Source organism: Mirounga leonina, unplaced genomic scaffold (assembly GCF_011800145.1).
Source record: "Mirounga leonina isolate KUSES-001 unplaced genomic scaffold, KU_Mleo_1.0 Mir_127, whole genome shotgun sequence".
In the NCBI taxonomy this organism is placed as follows: Eukaryota; Metazoa; Chordata; class Mammalia; order Carnivora; family Phocidae; genus Mirounga; species Mirounga leonina.
The window spans coordinates 42,009,599-42,034,698 of record NW_023270316.1 but is presented as its reverse complement, the minus strand read 5'-3'; positions in this window follow the sequence as shown (position 1 = coordinate 42,034,698).

The window sequence follows — 25,100 nt, the reverse complement described above, 5'->3', positions numbered from 1 at the left end:
ATTCCACAGCATCCTGAGTGTCATGACTAGATTCACTATGCCCATTGCCAGCATTGACATTCCCTGAGGATGGTATGTGGAGAAGAGAAACTCTGAAGAGATCTAGCCAGACTTGTTTATCTTCCTGATGGTTCCCTGAAAGTCTGCAATCTGGTTTACCTGTCACTACCACTATGGGGGGGGGGGGGCAGTGTCATTTTATGCCCTTCCAGTAAAGACTCAGCGCTTCTCTCTTCCAGAACTGTGGAGTCCTGGGAGCTCTTCTGGCAATGAAATTTAGTGAGTGGCAAGAGCCAGATAATAAAGAGGGGAAAAAAAATGAAAACAAGAAAAATGAACATCCTTTATGTGATAAAATTACATGCTACATGTAGATGTGTATGTGTATGTGTGTGTGTGTGTGTAAGTGTCTGAATTCCTAGTAAGATTTTCACTGATTGCTGTTCTAGGAGTGGCATGGGAATGAAACAAGGCCATTGTGGAAAAATGATGGTAACATGTTGTAAAACAAAGATTGTGGATAATTGATTTATGTAATTCAGAGGACTAAAAGGAGGGGGAAAAAATAAAGAATGACAGTATTGGTGGAACATCATCTTAACATTCTTCACCAGCCTGAGAGATAAGATTATTTTTTCAGGTAGAAAAGCATGCATAGGTCATGTAATTTATTTCTCTCTCTTTTTTTGAATGAAGTGAGTAATTTTTATGATTACCCACTAAATAAACTGTCCTTGTATTCCTGAACTAACCTCCAATTTTTCATGAAGAGTTTTCTCTTTAATATATTTTTGGATTAGGTTGGCTATCATTTTACTTGGAACTTTTCATCTATATTTCCTAGACAAATGGGATTGTAATTTTCCTTCTCTGTTTTTGTTGGGGTTTGGTAGCACACATAATACTAGCTTCATTTTGGAGTATTTCTCCATTTTATGTTCCCCAAATGATTTTCAATATAATTAGAGTTTTGTGCTTTAAATGTAGAATGTCTGGCAGAATTCACCTGTAAAACAATTTTGAGCTTGGTGTTTCTTCAAGAAGCATATTATTATTTAAATTAACAGTAATTCAGTAGAAAAAAATGTTCAGTAACCTTTTGGTCCTTTTTGAAAGCTACACTTTTCTGGGACTTTTCCTATTAATTAGATCAGTTTTAGAGTTTATTTGCATGAAAATATAGATAGCATTCCCTCCCTTTTTGGTCTCTTCCTTATCTTGTTTTCCCTTATCTATTCTTAAGAATGTATGTGTCCTGGGGCACCTGGGTGGCTGCAGTCCATAAGAGCTGGCACTTGATTTCTGCTCAGGTCACGATCTCAGGGGTCCTGAGATAGAGCACAGAGATAGAGCAGCGGCTCCCCACTCAGCATGGAATCTGCTTGAGAGTCTCTCCCTTTCCCTCCCCTTCTACCCCTCCCCTTGCTCGTGCATGCACGTGTGTGTGCGCGTGCACACTCTGTCTCAAATAAATAAAATCTTTAAAAAAAATGTACGTGTCCTTCTCTCTCTCTCACTCCCTCCCTCCCTCCCCCCCTCCTTACAATGTCTAGTATGTTAGGTGCTTCAAAGAAGCAGACTTTGTCATTTGTTTCTCTGTTACCTAAAATTGTATTAAGTCTTCAAATTATTTCTATTTTTTTTGTCTCATTGTCCCTATTATCTACTAATTTTTGTGTTGTTCTTTTTCAGCCTTTTTCAGTTGTACATTTAAATAATTGACTTTTAGACTTTTTTCTAACATAAACATTTAAGGCAATAAACTTCCCTCCAAATGCTGATTTTGATGCATCCTTTAAGTTTTGTATGTAATTTTAAAGATCTTCATTCGGTACTGAGTATTTTCAAAATTTCTGTTATAATTTATTTTTAATCCACGTATATAAATATGTAACTTAGTTTCTGAATAAATGGGGATTTAAAAATGTTTTTTCTTTTTAAACTTTAATTTAAATTACATTTTCATTAGAGCACCTGTGATATGTTTGGCATAATTATTTTTTAATTTACTAAGAATTATTCTATGGACTACTGTTGTGATCAAGTTTTATAGTGTCAAATGTGTACTTAAGAAATAGGCATATTCTCTTATAGTTAGATAAAAAATTCTATATGTTTACCTGTCAAATTTTATTAGATGTGTTGTTCAGTGCTTTTCTATTTTAGAGTTTGTCTGCTTGATCTTTAATAATCAAGAGGAGTATGTTAAAATCTCCCATTATAATGCTTTGTTTTTTAGTTTTTGTCTGTTTAAGTAATGTTTAACCTATATATTTTTGAGCATATTTTATTGTTTCTTTATATTTAGAATTCTATCTTGGTGGAATTTTATTATTTATATTCTTTTGTAGATTACCTGTCTATCTTTAGTGATTTCTTGAAGACATTCTCACATTCAAAATTTTATATTCCAAAGTTGGCAAGTAGTACTATGAAAGGATTGGTAGTCAGGATTGAAATCTACTAAGCTTTGATTAGTAAAGTATTAGTAGTTTAAAATTAATTGTAGGAAGGCTTCTGATTCTAGAAAGATAGAGAGCTACTTTTCCCTATTCCACTATTTTCAACTATAAACTCTATAGATATTATATATAAAAAAACATAGGAAGATTCTTAAAGCCTGGCTGAGCACATCAGGACACAAGGAATGACATGGTGGAGAGTTAGTTCAGTGAGTCGTCTTCTTTTTTTTTTTTTTTTTTTCCAGTGAATCTTCTTTTTGCCTCCCAGACTTGGGGCTACACAGACTGCCAAACAGAACATCATTGAGCCGTAGTTGGGAAAAAAACTCCAACATAAGCCTGCTCTCTCTAAAGGACTAGTAAAAGGGCAGCCTAGCACGATACATAATTTTTAGACTATACCATTGTAATTTATCCAAACACCACAGAAAAACTGTACCCCATTCAAATAAAGATGAATGAAGAACCCAGTCTTCCATCATTGCAAGGCTGTAACAGGATTCTCCAACACCACTGCTGGATGGTGTCAGAGAAGGTCAGATAAGGAGACAGGACTTTTCATTCCTGCTACCAGTAATGTGCCCCACCCACAGGTATTTGTGGAGAATTTGGACTTCTACCTACTCCTGGCCGTAATGAAGCATTCTTTGTCACATTGTAGTGGTATCTTAAGAGTCTGGTAGAGTCAAGACTTGCATCATTTTCTCACAATAATGAGATCAACCTTAACAGGGTGTTAGTAGAGATTATGTGGGGAGCCTACCCATTAGTAATGAGGTATCAAGGTCACCTCAGGTGTCAGTGGAGGCCAAGTAGGGAACTTAGGTATATTAGTTTCTTATAGCTGATATTATAAATTACTACAAACATAGTAGCCTAAAACAGAAATTTATTAGCTACAGTTCTGTAAGGTCAGAGGGTGAAATGGGCCTTACTGGGCTAAAATCAAGGTATTGTCAGGGCTGAATTCTTTCTGGAATCTCTGTAGAAGAATCTGTTTCCTTGACTTCTCCAGCTTCTAGGGGCCACCTGCATTTCTTGGCTCATGGCCCTTTTATCAATCTTCAAATTCAGAAGTAAACCACTTGTAGATCACAGATTCTGACACTCCTGTCTCTTTGTTTGACTTATAACGACCCTTGTGATTACACAAGCCCACACAAGTAATTCAAGATTATCTCTGCCTCTCATGGTATATTAGCAACCTTACTTTTATCCGCAACTTTTATCCCTCTTACCATGTAACATAATATAGTCATAGGTGTCAGATTTTAGAACTTGGGCATCCATAGGGAGAAGGAAGGCATTATTCTTTACCACACTAGACTTCTACCTCCACCTGGCAGGAATGAGATAATATCCTTCCCCTGCCAGAGTGCTGTCAAAGAAAGCCAATGAAAACAGAATGGTTAAATAAAACCAGAAGTACATAACATAACCTGCAATTGTACAAGTTTCAGTTGAAAATCACTTTTTATACAAAGAACTAGGACTATCTTCAAAGAAGAAAAAATACAGTTAATGTATACCAATATTAGGATAAGCAGGTTGTTAGAATTATCTGAAAAAGATCTTAAATTAGCCATGATAATGCATTGAACGATTAAAAACACAGTTGAAGCAAATAAGTAAATAGAAAGTATTCAAATATTTTCTGTATATCTGCAGGTTGAATTTTTATTTTGTTGATTATGTCCTTTGCTGTTGCAGAAACTTTTTACTCTGATGTAATCCATTTGTCCATTTTGTTTTTCTTGCCTGTGCTTATGGCGTTATATCCAATAAGCCATTGCCAAGGACAATGTCAAGAAACTTCATTATGTTTTTTTTCTAGGAGTTTTATAGTTTTAGGTCTTTAATACATTTTGAGTTGATTTTTGCATGTGGTAAAAAACAAGAGTCCAATTTCATTCTTTTGCCTGGGGACATTCAGTTTTCCGAAACTATATATTGAAGAAACTGTTCTTTCCCCATTGTGTATTATGACTTCCTGTTGACAGTGTATCTGTGGGTTTATTCCTGGGCTTTCTTTTCTGTTCCATTGGCCTGTATGTTTTTTTATGCCAATATCATCCTGTTATGATGACTGTAACTTTGTAATATATTTTGGAATCAGGAAATGTGATGTTTTCAGCTTTGTTCTTGCTCAGAATTCCTTTGGTTATTTGGGGTGTTTTGTGGCTTCATGCAAATTTTTTCTTTTTTTTTTTTTAAGAGGAGTTTTACATTCACAACAAAATTGTTTCCCCCGCCCCTTTGGTGGAATCTTTAGTGTTTTCTACATATAAGGTGTCATCTTCTAGCAGAAATACTTCCTTCTTGTCAGGATGCCTTTCAGTTCTTTTTTCTCCCCCCTGCCCCCATTTGCTCTGGTTAGGATTCCTAATACTATGTTACATAGAAGTGGTATGTAGGTAAAGTGAGTATGGGGACTGTGGCTTAGGTGCTGAAAGAGATGAATTTAGGAAATCAAATAAACAAGATCCACTTACATTTTTGTGGGCAAGCGAATGAGTTGCTGAGGATAAATTCTGGATTTCTGTAAGAACCACTTGGGTGGATTGGTAATGCTTTTATTGATATGGGGAAGACTTGGGAAGTAAGAGGTATTTGGAAAAATACTAAAAGTTATATTTTCTGGTAATGTATACAAATTCATATATCATACAGAAACTTGCTTCTTAATTTTAATGGGACTTAATAACCTGCATTTTCTTAAAATTAGTTTCATTTCTTGTATTTCAATCTTTTTGAATTTTCTTTATCATTTTAAGTCATATTTATTGCTATAATTTCTTACAATAAAACTGACATTTTTTTGGCACAATTCAATGAATTTTGAAAGGCACATGAGTTATATAACCAAAACCAAAGATATAGAACATTTCTGTTCTCCCCAAACACCCTTATGCTCCCTTTGTTTTCAGTGTTGTTCACAACTACTTCCAAACCATAGTTAACTACTGTTTTCTGTTCTTTTTTTAAAGTTTTTGCCTTTTGCAGAATGCCCCATAGATATTTAGACTTTGTGTATAAGTTTTTCAATTAGTATAGTGCTTTTGAGATTCATCCATATTGTTGCATGTCTTGGTAGTTTTTATTTATTTACTGCTTACTGAAACTGCTTACTGAAAAAAAATAACTGTTGAAAATGAATGAAACATAGTTCCAGCATAGTAGATAAAAAGATACATCTTAATTTCTTATGTATTTAGATAATTATTTGTTAATATTAGTAAAAATAATAACTGGAACGACCCACATTATAGGTTTGTATAAATATCTTGGTATAATTACATGATCGTATGTAATGATATATCATAAATCATAGTCAATACTATGCTTATAATATATAACTTTGTTATTTAAAACAAGGTATACAATTTATAAATGTGTGATGATGGATGTTAACTAAACTTACTGTAGTGCTCATCTCACAATATAGATGTATATATTACACCACTATGTTGTACATCTAAAACTAATAAAATATTATGTCAATCATATGTCAGTACAGATTTTTAGGAAAAGATATACCTATGCATGGAGTAGTAACATTTTAATAATAGAGTGATCAGTTCTCATAGAAAAAAAATATGGAAGTAAATGGACCAAAGTATTATCAATATTTATTTTATGTAACATCCATATTGATTTCTCTTTTATATTGATTTATTTAGGTATATAATCTACAACAAACATGCATTACTTTTAGAACTCTAAAATTATACTTCAAGATTATATTGCATATGTGTTTTTTAAAATTATTTACAAAATCCTAGGCATTTTAAATATATTCAGAGACAATCAATATATCATCAGTAACTTCTAAATGAAGTATGTATTTGATAAGAAAATGAGAAAACCAAATTTCAGTTTCTTATTTTGAAGTCTACTTCAGTGTTTCTTATTTCTTTAAGTTCCTAAATTAACTGGAATTGACATAGTATAGCTCTGGGAAATTACAATCACAAGTTGAAATAAGTTGAATAGAAATTGTTACATTTTAATATTCCATCTTGACTGTAGAAGTGGTTGCTCAATAGCCTGAGGTATTCATAGTATTTGAAGTATTGTCAAAGGGGCCACAACCTAAAAGTAGTAAAAATTCTTCCCAAATATGTTTTCTGTAGGTGTTCTTTGCAATATGTCTTGTTTTCTACTCAGAAGTCATTAACACTACTAAATATTTAAACATAGAAAATAGCATCAATGAGTTGAAGATCAAAAGATAACGTAGGTTTAGCGTTCTTCTGCATTGAAAGTCCATAAAGCATATGGTGAGAAATTTTCTGTAGTGTTTAAACTAATTCCATAAAGTCACTAGGCAAGCAGTTCTGTGAACTTTAGTTCTGTGTTGATTTATTAACTATAGTGTGTAAGATACATTCCACAACTTTCTCTTCTATCACAGAAAATAAAGAAACTTGAGGATAGAAGGAGCAATTCAGAAAATGGCATGAGTTGTTAAGTCTTTTGATCTAAAATTACTGCCTACTTTTTCACCTTTTGGAATTAAGTTCTGTAAAAAAATCTGTTTTTCAAGAGAGGAAACCAAGGTGATAGCAGGAAATTTCTTGAAGGTAGGCATCAGACTCCACAAGACAACAAAACCCCTATCTAGTCTCTAGGTAGTATCCAAAGATTTTTGTACCACAAAATGGATATAGCTGTAGTACAACCAACGATAAAAATTTAGACCAAAAAAATACACAAAATGCTGTTGGGTTTGACTGTTTTAGATTCTTTGTGTAAATGATGTTATGTTGTATTTGCCTTCTTTTTCTGATGTATTTCACATTTATCTCAGTTATGTGTGGAATCTAAAAGTACCAAACTCAGACTTGTGGTTGCTAGAGGTGGGGTGGGGGGAGGGAGGGAAGTGGTAGAATTGGGTATATGAGAACAAAATGTGCAAACTTTCAGTTATAAGATAAATTCTGGGGATATGACATATAACATGATGAGTATAGTTAAAAGTACTATATTTTATATTTATAAGTAGCTAATAGAGTAGATCTTAAAAGTTCTTGTTACAAGAAAGATGTAGCTATGGGAGGTGATGGATGTTAACTAAATTTACTGTGGTAATCATCTCACAATATTTTCATGTATCATTGTGTTGTACACATTAAACTTATACAATATTATATGTCAATTATATCTCAATAAAAAATATCACATTACGTGCCATTTGCAGGACACACAAAAGAATTAGACACAGAAAGTTTAAAAATAAAGAAGATTAGCCTTTTAAATTTTATATATTTAATTTTTAAATTTTTATTATTTTTATTCAGTATAATTAACATACACTATAATATTAGTTTCAGGTGTATAATATAATAATTCAACAATTCTGTACATTTCTCAGTGCTCATCAAGATAAGTGTACTCTTAATTCCCTTTTTCTATTTTAGTTCTCCCCCTACTAACCTTTCCTCTGGCAACCACCAGCTTGTTCTCTTTATTTAAAAGTCTGTTTTTCTTAATTTATTTTTTAATTGTCTCTTTATCTCTGTTCATTTGTTTTGTTTTAATTTCCACATATGAGTGAAATCATGTGGTATTTGTCTTTTTCTAACCAACTTATTTAGCTTAGCATTATACTCTCCAGCTTCATCCATGTTGTTGCAAATACCAAGATTTCATCCTTTTTTATAGCTGAATAATCTACCATTGTATATATGTATACACCACGTATTTATGCATCATTTATCGATGGACACTTGGGCTGCTTCCATATGTTGGCTATTGTAAATAATGCTGTAATAAACATAGGAGTGCATGTATCCCTTTGAATTAGTGTTTTGTATTTTTTGGGTAAATATCCAGTAGTGCAATTACTGGACTGTAGGGTAGTCCCATTTTTAACTTTATGAGGAATCCCCATATTGTTTTCCAGAGTGGCTGTACCAGTTTGCATTCCCAACAGTGCATGAAGGCTCCTTTTTCTCCACATTCTTGCCAACACTTTTTGTTTCTCGTGTTGTTGATTTTTAGCCATTCTGACAGGTGTGATGTGATATCTCATTGTAGTTTTGATTTGCATTTCCCTGATTATCTGTGATGATGAGCATCTTTCATGTGTTTATTGGCCATCTGTGTGTCTTCTTTGGAGAAATGTCTTTTCATGTCTTCTGCCCATTTTTAAATTGGATTATTTGTTTTTGGGTGTTGAGTTTTATAAGTTCTTTATATGTTTTGGATACTAACCCTTTATCGGATATGTCATTTGCAAATATCTTCTCCCATTCAGTAAGATGTGTTTTAGTTTTGTTGACTGTTTCCCTGGCTGTGCAGAAGCATTTCATTTAGATGTGGTCCCAATAGTTAATTTTGCCTCTATTCCCCTTGCCTCAGTAGACATATCTTTAAAAAGAAAAAAAAAGTTACAATGGCTGATGGCAGAGAAATTACTGCCTGTGCTCCCTTCTAGAATTTTTATAGTTTCATGTCTCACATTTAAGTCTTTAATCCATTTTTAATTTATTTTTGTGTATGGTATAAGGAAGTGGACCAGTTTTATTCTTTTGCATGTAGCTGTCCAGTTTTCCCAGTGCCATTTGTTGAAGAGGCTATTTTTCCCATTTCATATTCTTTGCTCCTTGTTATAGATTAACTGGCCTTATAATTGTGGGTTTATTTCTGGGTTTTCTGTTTTGTTCCATGGACCTATGTGTCTGTTTTTGTGCTAGTATCATACTGTTTTGATTACTTCCACTTTGTAGCATAACTTGAAGTCTGGAATAGTGATATCTCTAGTTTTGTTTTTCTTCTGTAAGATTGCTTTGGCTATTTAAGACTGCTTTTGTGGTTCCATACAAATTTTAGGATTGTTCTAGTTTTGTGAAAAATGTTGTTGGTATTTTAATAGGGATTGCATTACATCTGTAGATTGCTTTAGGTAGTATAGACATCTTAACAACATTTGTTCTTCCAATTTATGAGCATGTAATGTATTTCCATTTTTTTGTGTTGTCTTCAATTTCTTTCCTTAGTGTTTTATAGTTTTCAGGGCACAGGTCTTTCCCCTCTTTGGTTAAGTTTATTCCTGGGTACTTTATTATTTTTGGTGCAATTGTTTATGGGATTGTTTTCTTAATTTCTCTTTCTGCTGCTTAATTATTAATGTATAAAAATGCAACAGATTTCTGTATGGTTGATTTTGTATCCTGCAACTTTACCGAATTCATTTATCAATATTAGTAGTTTTTTGGTGGAGTTTTTAGGGTTTTCTATAATAGTATCATGCCATCTGCAAATAATGAAAGTTGTACTTCTTCCTTGCTAACTTGGATGCCTTTTATTTCTTTTTGTTGTCTGATTGCTGTAGCTATGACGTCCAGTACTATGTTGAATAAAAGTGAGAGTGGACATCCTTGTCTTGTTCTGACCTTAGGGAAATAGTTCTGTTTTTCCCTGTTGAGTATGTTGTTGGTTGTGGGTTTTTCATATACGGCCTTTATTATGGTTAGGTGTGTCTCCTCTAAACCTACTTTGTTGAGGGTTTTTATCATGAATGGATGTTGCACTTTGTCAAATGCTTTTTCTGCAATCATTGAAATTATCATATGATTTTATCCTTTCTCTTATTGATGTGATGTATCACATTGATTGATTTGCAAATATTGAGCCACACCTTGCATCCTGTGAATAAATCCCACTTGACTGTGAGGAATTTTTTTTTTAAATGTATTGATTTGGTTTGCTAGTATTTCATTGAGAATTTTTGCTTCTATGTTCATCAGAGATATTGGCCTGTAGTTCTCTCTCTCTTTTTTTTTTTTTTATGGTGTCTTTATCTGGTCTTGGTATCAGGGTAATACTAGTCTCATAGAATGAATTTGGGAACTTTCCTTCTTCTTCTATTTTTTGGAATAGTTTGAGAAGAATAGGTATTAACTCTTCTTTAAATGCATGGTGGAATTTGCCTGTGAAGCCATCTGGTCCAGACTTTTGTTTGTTGGGAGTATTTTGATTACTGCTTTAATTTATTGCTGGTAATTAGTCTGTTCAAATTTTCTATTTCTTACTTATATGTTTCTAGGAACTTACCCATTTCTTCTAGGTTTGTCTAATTTGTTGGCATGTAATTTTTCATAATACTCTCTTAAAATTTTATTTCTGTGGTGTTGGTTATTATTTCTTTTCTTTTTTTTTTAAGATTTTATTTATTCATTTGTGAGAGAGACAGAGAGAGAACAAGCAGGGGGAGAGGCAGAGGGAGAGGGAGAAGCAGACTCCCCGCCGAGCAAGGAGCCCGATGTGGGACTCAATCCCAGGACCCCGGGATCATGACCTGAGCCGAAGGCAGACGCTTAACCATCTGAGCCACCCAGGCGCCCTTATTTCTTTTCTTTGACTGACTTATTTCATTTAGCATTATACCTTCTAGGTCCATCTATGTTGTTGTTGCTAATGGCAAGATTTCATTTTTTTTAAAATATTTTATTTATTTGAGAGACAGAAAAAGCATGCATAGTTGTATATTATTTACAAGCAAAATTAAGTCTAGATTTTGGACCCGTACCAAGAAATGCATGGAGATTCAAGTAAGAATGTTCAGGAAAGAAGCCTTATTAGAGTAATAGTTAATGGGTGGTAAGTACTTGTAATTCAGACATTGAAAAAAAAATTCTAGGGAAAAAAGTTACAAGATTGTGGGGATCAGATATGAGTATCTGTGTTATTAGTCATCTGCATCTTATTTCAGAGGGTCTTGGATTTAAAGTGGTCTACATCATGAAATAATTCCATGGCATGTAAAATGCCAGAAATTTTTGCATTATTTTTTGGTGTTAAAGTCATAATAAGATGGTAAAAACTGATAGTTAAATATCTGCTGTTGATACCAAATTCTAATTTATTGAGTAGTTAGATGGATGTGGTTATATATACTAAATCAAATGTTCATGATATTTTAGACTGGATATTAAATATATTTTCTATAATGGACTTTCCCTATACTGGGACTTTTCATTATAGTTTCATGACCACAAAAAAGATTAAGAGGAAAATTAATTTAATGTTCTCTATCCATGGTTAAATATCCTCAACGTTCTGGGGTTGGTTGAAAATAAAAGCAGACTTGGAAAAAATTAGTTATTACTGTCTTTTTTTGAAAATAGGAAATACGTATTTTATTTTTGTTTTTTATTTTTTTAAATTATATTTTCAAGAGAGAGAGAGAGGGTGTGGGGGAAAAGGGCAGAGGGAGAGGGAGAAAGAGAATCTGAAGCAGGCTCCACATCCACCATAGAGCCCGACTTGGGGCTCCATTTCACAACCCTATCGAGAACTGAACTGAAATCAAGAGTTCGACGCTTGACTGAATGAGCCACCCAGGCACCCCTAATATTTCATTTTTAAAGTTGAAAATACTAGCTCAGTGTAAATTAAAGCCATTGATGTAAGGTTGTTTACTAATAAATATAATTCTGTTTGCTTGTCCTCATTAATTTGTATAACAAAATACTTATAAATTACCCTTAGCATACTAATTCTTATTTATTAAACTTTAATGAAGTAGGATGATATTAAGAGACTGTTTTGAGTTTATTTTTGTCAAGAATCAGGTAATATGTACTTGTTTTTTATGCCAAATTTGCTCCTGAAATTCCTAAAAAAGATATATATACAGAAAACAAAGCAAATAGAATTGCTATTATGATACAAGCTGGAATTTTGCCCCTATTCTTGTGTGCAGAATTCTAGTGGGCTATACAGAATCCTGGAGAAGTCACTGTGAAGAGACAATTTCCCTCAGGCAACAAATAATGAAAGAGGAAATTTGCAAGAAGGAGCCGAGCATCCTACCCAGATAAAATTACATCTAAATAAGGAACAAAGCATGATAGAGCTATTTTGCCAATCTGGACATATTGAAAATAGAGAAAGAATAAAAGGAAAGTAATTTACTCAAATACTTCAAGTTTTAAATGAGAAGTTTTGTACTTGTCTTTTGCTGTAAAACTTGTCCTTGATAAATTTAACTGTAACTTATGAGAAAACCCCAAAAATCTGTATCTCTGACATTTACCCATTTTAGAGCTTCCATTCAGCATTTTAATTGCCCATCAAAAGTCATATTCTTAATATTTAACAGGTATCACATAATAAATATGTCAAAATTGGAGTTCATGTTCTCATATTTAGAGTCTTCATCTTTTATTATCTAATTTGATTAATGGTGCAGCCAGCAGCCTTATAAGTTTCTCTTATAAATAAAATATAATGTATTAGTGCTTTTTTTCTTGTCCTCCATGTCTAGTCAATAAGATATTCTGTTGATTAGTTGTCCACCATGTCATATACAGGTATTCATAAACACTTGCCATTCTTACCAACATGGTTATTTTTATATTTTTATTTAAAATGCTGTAATAATTAAAATATAAGCAAAATATTTTAAAAAATGAAATACCTGTATACCCCTCCTCATTTTAAACTGAGATTAGCATTTTACCACATACATTTCAGATATTTTAACTAAGTAACATTTTCCCACTTTCTGACAAAAACAAAACATACAGTGTGAATTGCTGACAGCCTTCCCTGCACTGCAAACTAAAGACGACTTAGAAGTAAAGGGTTGTGGAAGAATCTGAAAAACTAATGTAAAACTTTGAGGGATTCTTGAGAAAGAACATATTTGTTTTCCAGAGATAAAAGGGCTGAAAACTAGGGAGATAGAGTGGAATAGAAGAGCTTTTTAGTTAGGTTACTTGCTCTGCCCTTCCACCCAACTTGCTTATGAAATAATATTTTTAAAGATTTTTTAAAAAATAATTTATTTCTAATAAAAATACAATTGAAATGTGAAGGGAGATATGAGTATATTATCAGGAATACAAGTTCTCACAAAGTTTGTGTACTCTGTAAACAGTGCTTTTGGAGCAAGAAAAGAGAGGGACAAGGAATGGCAGAGAGAAGCAAGGGGAGAGGAGTGCTACTGTTAACTCCCTCTGTCTTAGGGAATTCCTCAAGATTCTGTAAAGCTTCACTTTGAAAAATGTTCCTACTATCTGATTTCCTATTTCTGTCTCCATGCTTTACACTTGCATTCTCTTTCTCTCTCTCTCTCTCTCTCTCTCTCTCTCTCTGCCTCACCTCTCTCACAGTGACTTTGTTGGGAGATCTATCGATCAATCATCAATCATCTGTCTGTGTTTACCTCCCTCCCTCCTTTACTTCCTTCCTACCTATCTCACTACCTGTGTGCTTACTTTTTGTTGAAGTATGGTATACACACTATAAAGGATCCAAATTTAATCAGTTGTATCAATTGATGAATTTTTACAGTTATGTATAACCTTTACCCTCCACTCAATGCCTGTAGCAGTGTTGACTCTAATTAGAATATTTTACAACCATTTAGGATAAAATTTACCATCTAGAATATTTGGCAGGTTTGCTATGCACTTACTATTAAACTAAGAGCTTTTTTACCTGGGTAGATAACAATTTGTAGAGTAATAGGATGCATCAACAATATAGTATTTAGATATAAACTGGGAAATCCCACAACTCCTTGCCACCTCCATCTGTACTCAATTCTTACTTGTCTCTCCATGCCAAAAAACATATCCCAGTATAGAAATGGGAGACTCAGGTTGCTGACTCTGATGGATTAAGGACCTCTCAATGTGGCATATGGGGTTTCACCTTTCTTGTGTACTTTGCTAATCAGTAGTAAACCCTGGTGCTGGATAAGATTGAACTTTTGTGACTCTGGTTGAAAAATGAGACATTTTAAAACTGTTGAACAAGAGAGCTAGTTTTTCAGAACTACATATGTAATGTCTAAGGGATTCATTGAAAGGAATAGGAGAGGAAAATCCATGTAATGAGAATTTGATATCCAGATAGTTGTCAACCCATGCATGATTTGAAGTGGCTAAAGCTTTGTGACACCTTATAGGGCAAATATCCTATTAATGAAATTTGATGAGATAAAGTAGGGAGATTAATAATTTGATAGACAAGGATATGATCCCTTTCTAGTATATATGCATTCGGTGACCATAGTGTCTTAAAAAGTTTTGAGGGGTTGTGAGAGGGAGAGTAAAAATCATTTTGAATTGATTTTTTTCCAGCTTTTTTGAGATCTATTTGATGTATGGCATTGTGTAAGTTTAAGATATGCAACATGATGATTTGATACACATATATATTAAAAGATGATTACCACAGTAAGGTTAGCTAATATATCTGTCACCTCACAAAATTATATTTTTTGTTTGTGTAGTGAGACTATTTAATATTTACTCTCTTAGCAACTTTTGAGTGTATAATAAAGTATTATTAACAGTAGTTACCATGCTGAATATCTAATTAGATATTAGATTAGAACATATATATCTTAAAACTGGAAGTTGGTACCTTTTGACCAGCATCTCAGCAGTTCCTCCATCGCTTAGTTCCTGGCAGCTACCATTCTACTCTGTTTCTATGAGTTTGACCTTTTTTAGATTCTACTTATAAGAAAGTTCATATAGTATTTGTCTTTCTCTGTCTCTCTTATTTCACTTAGCATAATTCCATCCATATTGTCAGGATTGCCATCCATACTGTCATCCATAATTGGCAGAATTTCCTTATTTTTTTAATGGCTGAATAATATTCCATCTTGTGGTGTGTATGTATATACATTGTCTTTATCCATTCATACCTTGACAGACACTTATATAGTTTCCATGCCTTAGCTATTATAAATGATGTTTCAATGCACATGGTGGTATAAATATATCTTTGAGATAGTAATTTCATTTCCTTTGACTATATACCAAGAAGTGGGATTGCTGCATATTTTTTTCCATAGTGACACAAGTTCCACCAACAGTTCACTAGAGTTTCCTTTTCACAACCTTCCCAATACTTGGTATCTCTTATCTTTTTGATAATAGCCATTATAATAAGTGTGAGATATTATTGTAGTTTTGATTTGCATTTCTCTGGTGATAATTGATGCTGATTTTTGAGGAAGTAGTAACAGTACTCAAGAAATTCAGATGCCTTTGGATTACATCATATATGGAAGATCCATTTAATGCTTTGACTCTTTATCTCATTGTTGAATGACATTTGCAATGAAAGATACATCATCATCAGATTCAGAATGGTCCAGAAAGCCCAACATGATATTGTTTAGTTTCAAGGGCTACAATTGGCCAGAGTTAGCTGATTGAACTTGAACAGCAATACCAAAAGTGTTGAGAAGCCACCAATAACCCTGAGAGGCAGATCAAAGGTGATTTAGTGAATCTACCAAGAGTGAGTATAGCAATGCATAATGCAATGTGATCTCTATTACCAAAAAAACTTGGTCAACTTTTGGCAAGATTTACAAGTCTGACATACAATGGTAACTTCTGTATCAGAAACACAGAGCTCTTTATTTTGTGCATGGTCTTAGATGGTTGACTGTTACCATGTCCAGTGTGATTATGGAGCCATATATTAATTGGTAGCATATTGGAAAATATAAGTTCAGTCAGCAGTTTGATTCTTTTCAGTCTCATCAGAGAGAATGAGCCTTTACTATGGATCTACAACAGTGACCCTGACAACTTGATCTGCATCCATGCTTTGTTTGCACAGTATGGAACCAAAGAGTGGTGCCTTTACCTTGATATTCAGCGGTTTCTCAAGTGGCAGACTATATAGACAGGTCATTGGCAATAACCCAAGGTCTATAAAGACCTGACAAATCTATCACGCAAAGTACTGAAGAAAGCTGAGATTTCTGTGCAGGGAGTGGAGCGACCACCTATTTTTAAGTTCTACATATCTGTTGCTGAGATTAAAAATAAGCAGCATCCCAGTGTGCACCAGTAGATTTCAGCTTTGTTGAATCATTAGTGAACAAATCCCAATTATTTGGAGAAACCTGTATGAATTGAGGGCCTCATTTATTCAGTATATTTGTTTAGACATTTGGACTGGAGAGGGGTCATACTTCACTCTAAGGAATAGTTGCCACTTTTTTTATGTAAAGCCAGGGAACCACTAGGACCAGGTTGGCTGCTTTCTTTTCCATTCGGCATTTACATTTGACAAGTGAAACTTCCTGATCCCTTACCACCTTTTTAGCCACTGAGTTGGATTTGACCTCACCCCAACATGGGACTATCAGACTGGTGAATCATATGACATTTGTGGGTCAGATGTTTAGTTTAAACACAAATCCAGTATAAGTCATCACTTCTTTTCCAAAGGGGTATATCAAAACTACCACTTTCCTGTTCTGCATGTAAGAAGCTTGGCATTTTCCACTGCATCCTAACAAAATGCTGAAGGGACTGAAATATCAAAAAATGTTCTTAGATCCACAGAAGAGGGGAGGACACAGGGCAAACCACTGCTCTCAAGATTGGAGAGACCGGTTAATACAGAGAATCATTGTTTACTTGAGTAGATTCACAAGTAACAACCACTGTGGGAACCAGTGTTGGGTAGAAATATCTGAACTGTTATTTATGAATTGCTAGAAGCTCAGTGTGGACAAGTCTGAGAGTTAAAAATTCCAGGGGGACCTAGTCATAAAGGTGACTCCAAGAATATTGTGATATCTACCTTCAGGAGCTCGAGCACGTTCTCAGTAAATTTTGGAAAAAATTACTTCTTGCTTCCAGCAATGGAGGGGATGGGTAGGAAGAAACCATTTTGAAAAATGCCGGAGCACTCGTTACAAGGCCTGCCCTCAGGGGAAACTAGTTAACCAGAGTCTAATGCACTGGGGTTTTATCAGAGCCTAACTGACTTGGAGGAAAGGAAATACCCAATTCCAGTCTGCACTAGTCTTCCTTGTGGGAGAAGGGAAAGTACATAACTCTAAAGGGGTATGTCTGGTAGCAGTATCAGGAAAGCAACAGATGGAGTACTCTAAGAGGTGACTTCAGATAGAAGTTTCCTCCCTTTGCCAGCCATTTGAGGTGGCCAAAATTCAGTCATTGGAGTGTGTAGCTCAAACGTGTCATTTGGGTTGTCAGCCTCAAAAGTAGAGATTAAGCCACAATTTGTTCAACATTGTCCAGTACAGCTTGTTGTGGTTTGAGCCCCTCAGAAAGGATACTAATTTGTGGGTCAAGTAAAACTTAACAATGCCGAGGTCTGTTTTTATATATCCAGTTGATGTCTTACAAATATAAAATTCTTTAAGAACCCTGAGAAAATATTAGATTCTCTCCTTTAAACAAATGGAGAAGTGCCAATATGACAACAGTAAAATATTTCATTAATCAATATCTACTTAATTGTCAACTGTCAGTGTTTTATCCCTTTGTTAACACATGACATATATAATATAAAGACCATTATTGTATGTAATTCTCTTGGTTACAGTGGATTATATTACTTTTTCTCCCAACATTACACCTTTTCCAATTATGCACTGGAGTGAGATGACAAAGTCACAATGCCCATGAAAAAGGCCCGTGAAAATATTTTTTTTCTGATAATTTGGGTAATTTTTTCAGAACATGTTGTATCTTAACTATTCTCTTCTTCCCTGACATACCCAGCATTCTGACTTGTACAGAATAGGTTCCCAACAAATATTTATTGAATTCAATAGTTGAGGGGATGTAGAAAATAATAGAATTTCTTAGCAAAATTTGGGTCCTTTTAAATTTATTTGTGACACTTTTCCTAATAAATGGCACCGACAAATTATCTTATTTCTGTCCCGCTAGTGGATATATGGGAAGTGGAAAGAAATAGCAGATGGGTTTCCCAGTTTTGATATGAAAACTGGAGAGCTGTGTAAAGTTTGCAAGACATCAGTTTCCTCTGGTGTTTTCATACAGTGAAGCAAACTAGTTAGGGCAGCAACACATTTGATTCATCTCCAGAAGAAGCAAACTTCTCACAAAGAAAGGTGTCAAAATGGATCAGAATCACTAATAACCGCCAAGCAGTTAGAGCCTGCTCTAGCCTGTCAGTCATAGGACCACTGGGGGTGGGGGGGGGGGGAGAGAAAATAATTTCATTGGGCTGAGGAGATATACTGCAAAAAACTCAGGGAAAAGTTAACTTATTTGTATATTTTAATGCATTTTAAATGAAAAATAATATTGTCATTTCTGAGGTTTGGCTCAATAAATGCCTCATATTATTTGCTCTACTATATTGAATTTGCAAATGGTCTTTCCTAAGTTGTGTTCCACACATGCTTTTAGTTTTTGATCATTTATATAAAGGTCACTGTGATGAGGTGTAGGCTTCTACACAGTCTGATCCTTAGTAACAGTATGCCTAAGTGGACTGTTGTGGCTATCAAACTGAGGACCATTGTTACCTGGAAGAGCTAGAAGAGAAGGTGACTGGTTATTAGAGGTGGAAAGAGAAGGAGAGGTAGGGGTCAAAGATATACTTTACTTAATTGACCTATCTGCTTCACATTTCTTCAAAGTAATAACCTTCCATGCCTATGAAACCAGCTTTATTTCTCCATTTTCCAAATGTATGACATAGGCTTACAGGGTCTAAAATGAGATGTGAATTTTAAATAAAATGTATAGGAAACCCTATTGTTTTGCATACATTCAACACCATATCTCCTAGGTGCTTTACATATATTATTTATTCTCACAATAGTCATATAAGGTAAGGATAATGAAGTAGAGGTTAAATAACTAAAATATTTTGAAAGCAAGTGGTAGTTCAGGGAGTCAAACATGAGTCTACCTTTGACTAAAGCTCATACTACCTCAGTTATATGACGTTGATTTACAAACAACATACTTATATTTTATCCAAAATAAATATCTTAGTATGCATATTCTATGTTATCCTTTCATTTTATTACTTTACTACAGCCTAAGAATACCTTTCAATTATTTTTTACTATTTTCAGGCATGTACCTTAAGTTAATGACTCTGTTGCATTATTTAATTAACCACATTGTATCTACTCTGAATTATTTTCCTCTTTCTGCTTTGTGCCTTTCTTCATGAACATTATCACTACTGTAGATTGAATATCCCTAAAATTCATACTTTGAAACCTCATACCCTGTGTGATAGTATTAAGAGGTGGGACTTTGGAAGGTGCTTAGGTCATAAGGGTAGAGCCCTCAAGAATATGGTTAGTGCTTTTATAAAAGATACCCCACAGAGCTCGTTAGCTCCTTCTGTCAAGTAAGGTTACAATGAAAAGACACCTGTCTAGGAAGTGAGCTCTCACCAGACACAGCGTCATTTAGTATCTAGAACTTGGACTTCCCAGCCTCTGGAACTGTGAGAATTAAATTTGTGACACTGGTAAGACACCTAATCTGTGGTGTTTTTTTATAGCAGCCTGAATGAACTAAGGCTAAAGCTACTCACTGTAAAGGTCTAGAACTAGTCTCGCTCCCATCATGAAAATGGAGTAATCACTCTTTAGTCCAGCCCCTTTTAGTATTTCATTCAAAATGCTGCACGAACATACTTGCAGAAAAAGAAAAATTCATTAACAAATGAGATATTATCCTAATCCTATTTTTCATGATTTTGCCACACTAAATACTTTTTGTCTGTAATCACATAGCCTTCTGGGGGTATTATTCATTTATAAATTTAACAAATAATCTTTGAGCAGCTACCACATATCAGATACTGTTCTAGACATTGGGTTAGGGATGTAGCACTTAAAACAGAATAAATCTCACCTCCATGGAGCGTTGAGTGGGGGAAAAACAGATACAGAATTAGAATATATCAGATGGTAATACATGCTATCTAGAAAAATGAAGTAGGAAAGGGAGAAATGGGATAAGATAATGATCAAAGCACTTACCCCATATATTAAATTTTTGTTCAGTATTCTTTTAAGTTTTTAAACTGAAATTTTGTAAACAACTACATGTATTTCTCTTCTTTGATTATCTATGACTTTATTAGTTCCCTGTTGCTATTGTAACAAATTACCACAAATTGACTTTAAGCAACACATATTCAGCAGTTCTGAGATCAGAGTCCAAAATGGATCCAGAGGGCTCTGTTCCTTCTGGAGACTCTAGGGGAGAATTTATTTCCTTGTTTTTTTCAGCTTGTAAATCCTGTCTATACTTCTTGGCTCTTAACCCCTTCTTTTATCTTCAAAGACAGAAGTGTAGTATCTTCAACTTTTTCTATCTGATTCTGATCATCATACCTTCCTTTTATAAGGACTCTTGTGATACATTGGGCCCATTTGGATAAATCAAGATGCTCTTCTGATGTCAAGATTCTTTATCACATCTGCAAAGTTGTTTTTGTCATTCAAGGTTCCATATACACAGGTTTTGGGAATTAGGATATGGACATCTTTGGGGTGCTATTATTTTGTTCACCACTGTCTGATAATATGTATAAGTATAAATATATAAGCATTTACATTACATATATGTATGTGTGCATATACATAATATATTATAAATATATAATATATTATATATATATATATATATATATATAATATGTGGGGTGGCAATTTTTTCGAAGATAGAGAGTAAGCTTTAAGAAAATAGGGACATATTTGGAAGAAACATGCAATTTAGATTCAGGAAGCCTGGAATCAAATACTTAAAGTGTGTAACTTTGGCAAACCTTTCAACTCATTTGTAAATATATATTTCAAAGACACGTTATAAGCTCAAGAAAGAATGTATATAACATGCATCTTATGTGCTTAAATATGCTTTTCCTCTCATCCACTGACATCCTCCAATAACAGCTATCCTAAAAGAAGTGAAATAAGGGGAACCTGGGGTGGCTGAGTCTGTTGAGCATCCAACTCTTAATTTCGGCTCATGTCATGATCTCAGGACCTTAGATCAGGCCACCTCTGGCTCTGCGCTCAGCAGGGAGTCTGCTTTGGGATTCCTTCCCTTCTCCTTTACCCCTCCCCCTACTTCCTCTCTCACTCCCTCTGTCAAATAAATAAATACAAGAATGAATGAGGGGGGGGGATCAGAGGAGGAGATGAACCATGAGAGACTATGTATGGACTCTGAAAAACAAACTGAGGGTTCTAGAGGGGAGGGGGTGGGGGGATGGGTTAGCCTGGTGATGGGTATTAAAGAGGGCACGTTCCGCATGGAGCACTGGGTGTTATGCGCAAACAGTGAATCATGGAACATTACATCAAAAACTAATGATGTAATGTATGGTGATTAACATAACATAAAAAACAAAATCTCAAAAAAAAAAAAATCCAAATGTGTTCTATTAAGCCAGATAAAAAGACATAAACAATGACACTCTTCCCAATAATCTCTTTTTTGAAAACAGTTATTTTTCATGAAATATGTTCTTTTAACTTGTAATGAATGTATTATGTTGTTTTAAAATAAATCAATAAACAGTTTAAATTTAAAAAAATTAAAAATAAATTAAAAATAAATAAAAGAAGTGAAATAACATGATAATAATAGAATATCCTTCAGAGAGAAAATAGACACTAGAGTAGTTGAAAAAATCCTGGTTTTGAATACTGGAATAACAATACTGAATATTTTGAGAGAAAAGATTTTCCCTGTGGAATAGATCTGGACATGAATTCCAGATCCACCAATTTTGCTGTGGAAACCTGAGCAAGTTATTAAATGACCTGTACCACAAATTATTTATCTATGTATCCATCTATTATTTGCCTATATAACTGTTTACCTTTATTGGGGAGAATAATCAAGTCTAAAAGTGTTACAATAGTTAATTAGCATCAGAGTAGATGTTCTGATGTATTGAGAATGGTTAATACTACTAGCTAATGCTTTTATAATGCTTAATTTATGCCTCATCATTTGAGGATTTTTATATATTAGCTTTTTTAATTCCCCAAACAAATTTGAAATAGAAAGCATTTACTCAATATTTTATAAATAAAGAAAATAGGCACAGATATATTAAGGCCAAGGTCACACAGTTAGTAAGCAATAGAGATAGGGTATCAATCTACAGATCAGGCTCCAAAATACATGTTCTAACCACTAGCCTCTAAATTTTAGTTCTCTTTTTCTTCCTTCCTAAACTAACCAAGTAATTTGACATGATATTCAGTCATTGGCTCTTTATCTGTAAAACTAATACATAATACTTTTCCTGCCTTGTCTAGCAAATAAATTTGTTGTGAGAATAAATGTAGGGCAGAAGTAACATTAATAAGCCCCACTATATTCTTGGCACCTTATTAGGTTCTTTTACAGATCAGGAAGCAAAATTTAGAGGACCAATGCTTATCCAACTCACACATCTACTAAGGGACATGACAGACTTTGAAGTCCAAACCATTTCCACATGAGCACCTGTCACCTAATGAAATAAAACAAGATATTATATAATATGACATACAAGCATGACATTTTTTAAAATATACAGGGAAAAAGGAAACTAAAATTGCCTAGAAAATTATAAATATCCGTTGTTGATATTGCAGCTGTTTTTTTTCTTTTTTATTCATTTTTAATTGATAACATGTTAATATACACTAAGTCATAAATACTTAAAGTATACAATTTGACAAGTTTTATATATTTATAACCCATGAAACCACCCACCCAACACAAGATGATGTGTGTACCCAGCACCTCAAAAAGGTGTTTCATGCCTCTTTGTATTTCCTTCCCCCCATTTCTTTTTCCCCTACCCCTTCAACAACCACTGATTAGCTTTCTGTCACTGTAGATGCATTTTCTAAAATTTTTATGATTGGAATAGTGAAGTATGCATTCTTTCTTGTCTGGTTTCTTTAACTTAGCATAATTATTTTGAGATTCATCTGTTGTTGCATGTAACAACGGTTAATTCCTGGGAGAGGAAAACAACCCCAATAGTTAATTCCCTTTTATTGCTGAGTAGTATTTCATTATGTAACTATGCCAAAATTTATTTTTTCACGTTAATGACTTTTGGGTTATTTCACGTTTGGGGCTATTACAAATAAACCTACTATGAACATTCATATACAAGTCTTTGTATGGATATTTGCTTTCATTTCTCTTGGGTAAATACCTAGGAGTGGAATGAGTGGAGAATATAATCAGTGCATGTTTAACTTTTCAAGAAACTGCCAAACTGTTTTCCAAAGTGATTATACCATTTTACTTTCCTACCAACGTTTCCTCCACATATTTTTTATTTTATTTTATTTTATTTTATTTTATTTTATTTTATTTTATTTTATTTTATTTTATTTTATTTATTTTATTTTGTTAGTCACCATACAGTACATCATTAGTCTTTTTTTAATTTATTTTTTTATTATGTTATGTTAATCACCATACATTACATCATTAGTTTTTGATGCAGTGTTCCATGATTCATTGTTTGCGTATAACACCCAGTGCTCCATTCAGTACGTGCCCTCCTTAATACCCATCACCAGGCTAACCCATCCCCCCACCCACCTACCCTCTAACAGCTGTTTTGAGTCACATAGCAGTTGGCAAACTTTCTGTAAAGGGACAGATAATAAATATTTTAGGCTTTGTAGGCTATGAAGTCTCTTCCAATTTCTCACTTCTTCTGTTGTAGTTCAAAAGCAGTCATAGACAATATATAAATGAATGAGCAAGGCTATATTTTAATAAAACTTTACTTCAGAAACAGATGGTGAGCATCCTGATTTGGCTTGTGGTATCATTTGCTGGCTTAGGTAGATAGATACCTCAAATTTAAATCTGTTGAAAGGCAATATATATTAAACAAAACAGCAAACAAAAAATGTTCTCTTGGCCTAAAAGGAAGATTTCTTAAATAATAATACTAATAATAGTTAACATTTGTATTGCACATTTTACTTGTCTTAAGGACTTACATAAATCTTGTAAGATCTTTCTGAAGCAGGTACATTTTATACGTAAGAAGTTAGGCAAAATTTCTAGGGACCTACATCTAATCAGCAGTGAAGCTGAGGTCTGAACCCAGTCTGTGACTCCCAACTCTATCATCTTATTTACTATTATACTCTATCCTCTCTTCACTACATCCATTGATCTCTTAACTTCTATAATTAAGGTTGGTTAAACTTTAATCTTAAAACCACAGAGGTTGTGGTTGAATAACTTAATCTCTCATACCAGTGCTTCATTTTAATAAAAAAATAATTATGTATATGAAAGTGTTGCTTTTCTTTTTTTTTTTTTCTTTAAGATTTTATTTATTCATTTGACAGAGAGAGACAGCGAGAGAGGGAACACAAGCAGGGGAGTGGGAGAGGGAGAAACAGGCTCCCCGCTGAGGAGGGAGCCCGATGTGGGGCTCTATCTCAGGACCCTGGGATCATGACCTGAGCCAAAGGTCATGACACTTAACAACTGAGACACCCAGGCACCCCAAGAACATTATATTTTATGTAAAGGTTTTTAGTAAGTCGTATTCAGATTTTTAAGTTACATTTTAAGGAGATTACATAAAAATATTTTTATTTTAATATCATTGTCAATACTACATTTAATTGGGAAGTCCTGTAAAATTGTAAGATATTGGAGGATATATCCTGAGAAAAGAACAATATTTTATTTCAACTCTCCTCACAAAATAGCAGTTACTAAAAATAAAATGATGTTGAATTCTCATTTATTTTCAACAAATTGTGTGATGTAAAAATTTAAAAAAATTGTTTCTCACATTACTCAGTATTTTTAAAATAGATGTTGATTGTACTGTTACGCT